At 31.0% G+C, this 8,901-nt stretch overlaps 1 protein-coding gene across 1 annotated transcript in view; it reads right to left on the reverse strand.

Moving 5' to 3' along the window:
• Nucleotides 1–8,487, reverse strand: part of LOC117178934 (ankyrin-3-like) — an 11,384-nt gene extending 2,897 nt beyond the window's left edge. The window contains exon 1 of the mRNA XM_033370504.1: nucleotides 8,356–8,487. The gene's annotated coding sequence lies outside the window, so the exon portion shown is untranslated. The remainder of the gene's footprint in view (nucleotides 1–8,355) is intronic.
• Between the last annotated feature and the right edge of the window lie 414 nt (nucleotides 8,488–8,901).

Here is an 8,901-nt window from a genome sequence, read left to right on the forward strand (position 1 = left end):
GCTATCTAAGGATGGTACTATAGAACGCCACCTCAAGGTAGGCCTAGTGGCGCCATCTCTTGGTCAGGCCGGAAACTTATCAATCCACCCTCGTAAGTTTTATTCAGATATATATCTGATCCAAAAAATTACATGTTATGTGTTCGTAAAAAGTTGCTAAAATGGTATAAAATGTTGAAAAAATGACAAAAACGAACCTAGTTTTTCTAAAAAAAATGTAAACAAAAAATGACATTTAAGTAAAAAATCTTATTATCGGTTAATTTGGAAAATTTTAAGTTCTCCTTTATAAATTACTTATTCTAGTGATAGGTCGTTTAAAATGTGAAAATTAGTAGATAAGAATTTTTAGCAGAGTGGCCTAAGTGATAAAGAAATCTCGAATTCTAATGAGAGTAGGACTTCTGCTTCTGAATGCACGGATACGGCTGAAAGGCTCTTATATCCAGCACAAACAATTCAACTTTTAAAGAAACAGTTTACGCTGACTTTCTTATTCAGAGAAAAGTCGCACGTGTCCACAGATGCAGGCTCACAAATTTCGTCTGCAGATGCTGATGGAATACCCAGAGACTCAGGCACAATTAGAAAAAAAAACGCAAATCCGAAAACTACTGCGCATCTCTATTTTAAACCGGACTTAAATAATTCGTCAGAATATGTGAAGATGGGCACTATTATCACAAATGACTATTTTTCAGCATTTTTTTCGGTTTCGAGATAACTACCGGCATTTTAGTATGCCATTTGTTTGCCAGTACTGCCGCAATACTGGCAGTCAGCACTGTGCCAGTACCGCCAAGCATTACAAGCGAGTACTGGCCCAGCTAATCCAGCCAGTACTGAACTCCGGCAGGCTGTACCAAGCCAGTACTGGGCCAATGGTGTATTTCGACCTGGGTATTTAAGTTATTTGCTCTAAATAAAAAGAATTCATTTAATCTTAATATAGTACAGTCAAATTAGCCACAAAAAGGCTTTATGCTAGAAAAAATTAGAATCACGGAGAACTGTGTCTTAAACATTTGGATGGATCTCCTTTTGAAGCTTCTAAAAGTTCGAGGCTGAATTTCTAATCAATTTTTTGTGAATAAAAAAAAACATCAAATCGCAAAATTTTCTCAACACATTTTGCTTGGATTGTTGCACAAAAAAATCGATCAGATTTTTTTTACTTCAGAATCAAAATACGACGGAGGTGTGGGGGAGCACTTTTGTTTTTAAACATTCATAGTTTGTAAGAAAAATCTTTTCAGTTCAAATTCTCTGAAATATCTAGCACATTGTGCATCTTTATGAGAAAGTATGTTTAAGATGCCAACAAAACTGTTCACATTGTATATAATAAATCGTTATAAATAAATTTTTTTCCATACTTACATCTACTAGGGAAGATCTCTGAAATTCTTTATAATATTGGTTTAAATAATATTTTTTGAAACAGATATATATTGCACGTAAAACCTTGGAAAAATAATAATAAAAATTCACCTTCCTAAATAGGTATACACAATTTGTTCAGGTTTTTCTAGCAACGAAATTGAAAATCAGATATTTTTTTACGAAATATGAATGTTTAGAAAAAATGCTTTTACTACACCTCTGCCCTTTTTGCATTCTAGAATCCAAAAGAACGTTTTTTTTAATATTCTACACTATCTAATCAGAAAATCAAACAGCAAAAACGTGATAGCGCTTTTTTTTAAAAACGCACAATGTTATTTAACAAATTGATACCTCATAACTTTTCAAGGCTTCGAAAAAACTTCCATCTTATATAACTAATTTAGCTTTGAGCAAATCAATTATGTTCCGATAATATTATTATTTGCAATGTGGTCCAATTGCGTTGCAATTCCTTCAGAATGAAATATAAATTTTTAAAGAGTTTTGTGAAATCATCCCTCATATAAGGTTACTGCAATGAATATTTGAACAAATTGTCGTGCAGTACATTTGGCTATATCTTTTTTAAACTTGGATAATCAACCAAATTTTGAAAAAGAAAAGCGACTGCTGTTTTTTTATTTTGTATTATTTAGAAAAATCACTTTCAAGTTAACAACTACTATATGAAAGCACTTTTGGAACAAGCACAGAAAAAACCGGGAATATTTTTTCAAAAATGTTACATTTTGCTAGTTATGCTAAAAGGATTAAAAATTTTAAATAATGTTATTTTCGAGAAAAAAGACTTTTGAAACCAAGAAAAATATTTTTTTCATTAACTCTAACCCCATAACAACTGTCAAGGTTAGGAATATCGATCCTGGCAGCCATCTCATAAAATTTTATTAAACTTAGTAAAGTTGTAGTACTCTGTGAGTATTATTTTGTGGCCAAATGATTTTCAACAATTTCGAAAATTCTGAGAGCTACACAGTTTTTAAATTCCAGGCCGACTTTTCTTTATATTCTTATATTTACGACAATTTTTTCTTATTCTAATGCAAGTTATATGTGTTTTCTAACACAATATGATATTCTGTAAAAAATATGAAAGAAACAAATTTTTCAAAATTTGCACACAAAAAATAAAACCAACTTTTTAATTGGATTTTTGATGGACTACATCATATTTTTGCATAATCATATTCCTTGTTTTTTTATCTTTCATTTCAGAGAAAGAATTTGATGGACAATCACCTGGTTCACGAGTTATGAATATTTAAAGAGCAGCTTCTTTTTAACTCGCGAACCATAATATAAGTGTACATAAACTTTTCTGTTGAAATAGAAGATAAAAAAAACAAGAAATATGAATTTTAAAATATAGCGTATTACGTCAGAAATCCAATTTAGACATTGTTTTAATTTTTTTAATCTGTATACTTCTCCTTATTTTATTTAATAATCAATTTGTGTTGAAAAATTGTAACATATCCTAACATTGTTTCAAAATTATAAATCTCCTTTAAAATCTACATAGATTCCTAGCGAAAAACTCGAGCACTGCCTAAAATCTTTCGAAAATTTTTGGTCTTTTTTAGCACCATGATTTTCTATTAAACCGACTTCGAGTATAAAACGCCATCAAAACCAAAAATGGTAATACTGAAAATCTGAAACATCTTATAATCTTATTAAATTTAAAATACTAATTTTTAACGAAAAGCACCAACATAAAAAAATTATTTGAAATAGTAAATCTTTTATAAAATCGAATGATGTTTGTTCAAATAAACCCATTGCCAATGAATAGCTTAAATATTCTTTGAAATCTAATGAATTTTTATTAACGGTAGCAGTTGCAGACCAAAAACACTAGCGTAACCTAAAAACAAAATGATTTAAGATTGTAAATAATCTTTTGAAAACTTGAACATAACTTCAGATTTTTTTAAAGTTTTTATATCTTCTTCGACAAAATCGTAAATGAGATGACACAATGTTAATCTGAAGAATAATAATAATCTGATAAACCTTAGGATTGTTCAAATTAAAAATACCAATTTTGGACGAAAACCTCTAACATAACGTAACTAAAATTGTTCTAAAAAATGAGACTTCTTGGAAATTAATCAATTTGTTTAAAATACTCGATTTAGGGTTTTAATCGCTAACATAATATTAAATTGTTCCGAAATTGTTGATATTTTTTTATGTTTTTTGAAATCTAATAATTTTTAAATAAAAACACCTACTTTCAGTGTAAAATGCCAACTTAATCTAAAATTGTTTAAAAGTTGTGAACCAGCTTTAAAATATAATTTTTTTCAATAAAAATATCAATATCCGACAAAAAAGGCTAGGAAAATCCATAATTGTTAAAAGATTCTAAATTTTTTGGTTAAATTATAATCATTTTGTTTGGAAGTTCTAATTTTCGAGATAACACGCCAAAACTAACCTGAAATCGTGGAAAGATTATGAATCTTATTTGAAATCTCAAGTTTTTTAAGTTTTCGATCAAGAATCAATTTAAAGAAAAGTTGGCCTTAAATTTCAAAGTGACTTAGATCCCAGAATTTTCGAAATTTTTGTAAATCCTTGGGCCACAAAACTCTGCCCATGGAGTATTATAACTTCACTAAGATGATTTAAAATCGATAAGATGGCTGTCATATTTGATATTTCTGACCTCGGAAGCGTCCCTAGCGAGTATTAAGATATAGTACTCGTCAAGCTGTAAGATATCAGAGAATGTATTTGTGACGAGTTTTCAATGTAAAAAAGTAGCTCCTATATTTGAGGTGACGTTGTGCAACATTCGGCCATGATAAAAAATGAAAATGTAAAAAATCTTTTTAAAATATGGTGTAATTCCTATTATCACGGACTATTTTATTTTTACTTAACGGTTCGAAATTTTATTTTATTTCTTACGGTATGATAAATTGATCTGGAGCGCTACTGGATATTTGATAAAAAATATCATGCAAAAATAATGATAATTATTTACTGTCAGTTAGAATTGGCATTGATAAATTGATTGTTAACTATTAAAAAAATCTTTGTAAGTATGAATTAACCAATTTTATTCCAAATTATGAATTAGGTATTTCAAATTGTGTGTGGATAATCTCAGATCGGATGTGCACGGTCAAAACACAGAGCCATTTTCTTAAAAATTGAGCTGGGCACGTTTTCAAGTGTGATTTAACACAAATATAATACTGGGACAATATACAAAGTAAAATTATTTCTTGAAAAAAAGATCCTACTCCATCTTCACTTCATTGGGAATCGAACCACAAAACTTCTGATTTCCGGTCAGGTGCTTTTCCAATTAAGCTATTAGAGGGATCAGAATAAGAACTCTTAATTCAAGAACATAACACTAATTTTTAGCTAGGTATTAATGGTACAAGTAATTATTTTAAAAAATTTTAATTTATCTGCTATATCATCAGAGATTGTACCTTACCGGCAGTAGATCAACTGTCCAAACCATGAAGGCAGAAAATCTACACAATATCGATCAAGTTAAGAATCTTCAATAACAGAAAATGCTTAACGTCTTAATAAGACTAGATGGAAAATAATATTTTTAAATTAAAATGTGAAGATGGAGTAGGATCTTTTTTTCAAGAAATAATTTTAATTTTAATTTTTAAATATTATATATATTTAATATATTTGGAAATATTCTGCTGCAGTTGTGTTTGCGTAAATGCCAACAAAATGAAAAAAATTCGGGTGCTAATTCGCACCAGTATACTGTTTGAGGGTTAATATTTATTTATTAATATTTATTATTATATTTATTATTTAATATTTTGTGTCTTTTTTGCGTAGTAAAAGTGACCGAGTGCGACGCGAATTGACAAAAGAAAAAAATCACTTGCCCTTACGTATCTTTTAGCCTCGTAAATTAGCTCGGAATCTGATCAGAAATCCACGGGAAATAAGTCCCGGCTAAATTCGGCTATACACTAACGGCTATCATTCGGGTAAGTTCGGAACAGTCACTAAATACACAGTGTCCCTTACGTATGTTTTGATGTTGTATTTTGAGGCTGTGCTCGCGCTCTTCGACAAAGGCATCGTCCGCAAGTGACTTTGTGTTCTTTTTGTCTTGTATTTTTTACTTTCCGCGACAAGTCCATCGCAAGTCCATTTTCTAATAGAAACTGTTTGGAAAATCAATTTTTTATTTCAAAATATGAAAAAGCACATTATTTTTATCTAAATAACGTATCTTAATTATCCAAAATTACATTCGATATTAAAGTTCTATGGGCAAGAAGTTTTTCTCGATTTTCTCAGTTCGAGTCAGAATGGACATATCTATCTTTTTAGTTTGTACGGCAGTATTTTAAAACTGTAATGGCACTTTTTTAGTGTGGTGATTACTGTGTTTCGACCGCGCACAACCGAGATGCCCGCACGCCAAGGGCTGAGCAATAGTACCAATTTCATGGGAGATAACTTTATTTTGTAAATAACTTTTTTTTATACTTTTTACAGTTAGTGTATCCAGATTTTTTTTCTAGAGTTCTTCAATTAAATAATGAAATCGATTTTCGTAACATATGCATTATTTAATTAAACAGCTTCTAAAAATTAAAAATAATTTCTGAATACACTTATGGTGGAAAATTTGTTTTGTAAAGTTATGGAAAAAATAATGCGTCGGCCCATAAAATTGGTATTATTAATTGGCACTCGGAGTGCAGACATCTTTTTAGTTGACAACATAACTCAAAATACATAATACACCCGACTCTCGGTTCAGCCACAATGACGGGGGGTTTCCTGCAAGTCGTCTTGTTGCTAAATCGGGGGAATCAAAACATAAACAATCAGGGACGCATGAACCATTTCCTATTGTAATGCATAATATTGCGCAATATATTCATCTGAGTACTCGCGCACTGCGGTCCTTTCGAAGCAACCGTCGCAACCGCTTCTTGCCCCTTGAGCTGAGAAACTGCGTGGATCAGTAGACCTAGGAATTGCTATACCACGAGTGGCTAAATCGAGAGTCAAGTGTAATTTGAATACACTAAGCTTTTGATATAAGAACAGCTTCGAGCATGGTTTGCAGTAGCCTTGATCCGGAATCATGGGAATCCAATCGTAAACAGGTTGGACTGCATAAATAATTTCTGTTGGATTTGGAAGCCTGGCACAACCTAATTCAACTATCGCGTTGAGAGTGCAGTCCTCGAGCTGTTTGTCACGCATGCCTGAGCACCGCCTCTTTTTCGGGCCAGCGGCTCCTCTAGTCACAGAACTGCAGATTTCATCAGTTCTAGTAATATCCTAAACCGGGGGTTTTTATATCGGTAATTAAGTGTAATTATTTTCAAGCTTTATTCTAAAATAGCAATGTTGCGTGCACAAACAAAAAACTCTTGGGACAGAGTTTGAAGCGATTTTTTAAATACTTTGAAACTATAAAATATTGAACCCTATTCTTGATTATTATTTTTCTTAATTCCATATAAATGATGTCTGTGAATCTTAAGTATTAAAAGAGGAATTATACAACCATTTAGAAATTTTTCATTTGAAATTTTTAATTTGAGACAGATGCGTCACCAGATATTTTGCGTACGTTTTCATTTATAATTTCTACAAGAAGCCGTCTATAATTTTGAAACTTTTCTAAATTTGTCCATGATATAAGTACTTCATTAAGATATTTTCAGAGCCCTGAATAGACCTTTCAGCGACCTGAAAAAATAGATATCCCCCCCCCCCCAAGAAGAAAAGAAGGAAAATAGCAACACCGAGGGATTAACTTTTTTTGTTATCTGATTTACAATATACGCTTCTACAAAATTCATCAATCTTTTATATCCCTTTAAATCCCTATAGCAATCCCTTGAAATCTTATTATCTATTTTGGTATCTGGTGACATCCCTTAAAATCCTCTGAGACGCCAACAAATTCAACAAATCCATAGAAATCCCTAGAAGTCCCGTAGAATTTCATTTCATTCCTTCCCTAAAGTTGTCTACCAAATTTGTGAAATTTCCTAAAATTCCTTTAAAGTTTTTTAAATCTTTGATACGTTTTTATGATCAATTGAAATAGTAGAAATCCTGAAATTTCTTAGAATCTTATAAAATATCCTAAAATCTTTCAAATTACTTGAAATGCATAAAAATCTTGAGCCTCGGAGATCCTATATTAAATTTCAAAACACTTTAAATACTTTGAAATCCTATTAATTATTTCAAAATTCATAATAACTTTTCAAATTTCTTCAAAAATTTGGAAAACTTTGAAATCTTCAAAATTATAAAAACTTTTGAAATTTTGATTTTCGAGATGGTGAATGTGTTACTTTAGTCAATCAGCGAAGATGTGTGAAAATATATTTAAAGGAAAAGTGAAAAAGTAGTAGCATTTCGAGCCATTTGCGAAAATAGTAACATTAGTGTAATTTTTTTCAAAATAGTAGTATAATATTTGCTTCGTTAAAAAAAAAGTTTCAACAGTGTTGGGTGAATAAGTTTTTTTATCGTTTTATTTCCTGACGTTAAAATGGAATTTTTAATTTCTTAATTTTCGTCTTTTTTTCGATTTTGAAAATGCTCTAATTCTGTTCATTTTACTTTTATCGAAAAAAATCGTTAGGATATTTTTTCGAGTTAATGAGTACTGAAAACTTCCGGACATAGAGTTTTTAAATCTTGAATAAAAAAAGAGTGCACTAAAGGCCAATGCAATCTGTCAATTTTTTCGGAATTTATCGTGCTAAGAACAGACATGCACACACATATTCGTAAAAAACTGTTTTTCGAGTTCAGTGGGTCTCAAAACGTGAAAATTTGACAAAAACTTGAGGAGGAGTGGGGGGGGGCAAATTTTGCACAATTCTAATACCTTCTCTGATGAGAATGCAAAAATAATAATAAGGACAAAAAGAGAATATAAGGCAAAATGACAATGGTACTCACTTTTCAGAATAAATTCTTCTTTCTGTTTTTCTTCTGCTCTGCACAACGTTTGTCGCTTCAGATGAAGATTCAGGGATGAAGTGACTAGAACTCATCAAGGGACTTATGCAGACTGATGACTCACACCATTTTATTCTGTTTTGAACGTTATGGCGCATTCAGCAGTGAGGCGCTGTTACAAGGCCTTTTTATAGAAATAAGGATAACTGAGAATTGACGATCAGTTAAGAATAAATTAATTAAATGAAATCAAATAAGAAAAAGTCGAGGTAAAATCGGTTGCTTCCTTCTACCAAGATCTCTAGTGAAACAAAAAATCAATTACGTTTCAGTTACGTTTAATTTCGTTTCTGGTCAAACGTTGTTAGATACAGAACAATTACATACAATCTATATTACAACCTTAAGTACATCATCACTGAATGTAACATATCATTTCTGAAATACTTTTCAATGCTGAACACGAAAAGTTCACACGAATTTGAATACTCCTGCTAAATAGCTACGACAGCGCGACCAATTTTGAACTAGTGGAAAGACATTTGA

Source organism: Belonocnema kinseyi, chromosome 8, assembly GCF_010883055.1.
Source record: "Belonocnema kinseyi isolate 2016_QV_RU_SX_M_011 chromosome 8, B_treatae_v1, whole genome shotgun sequence".
Classification (NCBI taxonomy): Eukaryota; Metazoa; Arthropoda; class Insecta; order Hymenoptera; family Cynipidae; genus Belonocnema; species Belonocnema kinseyi.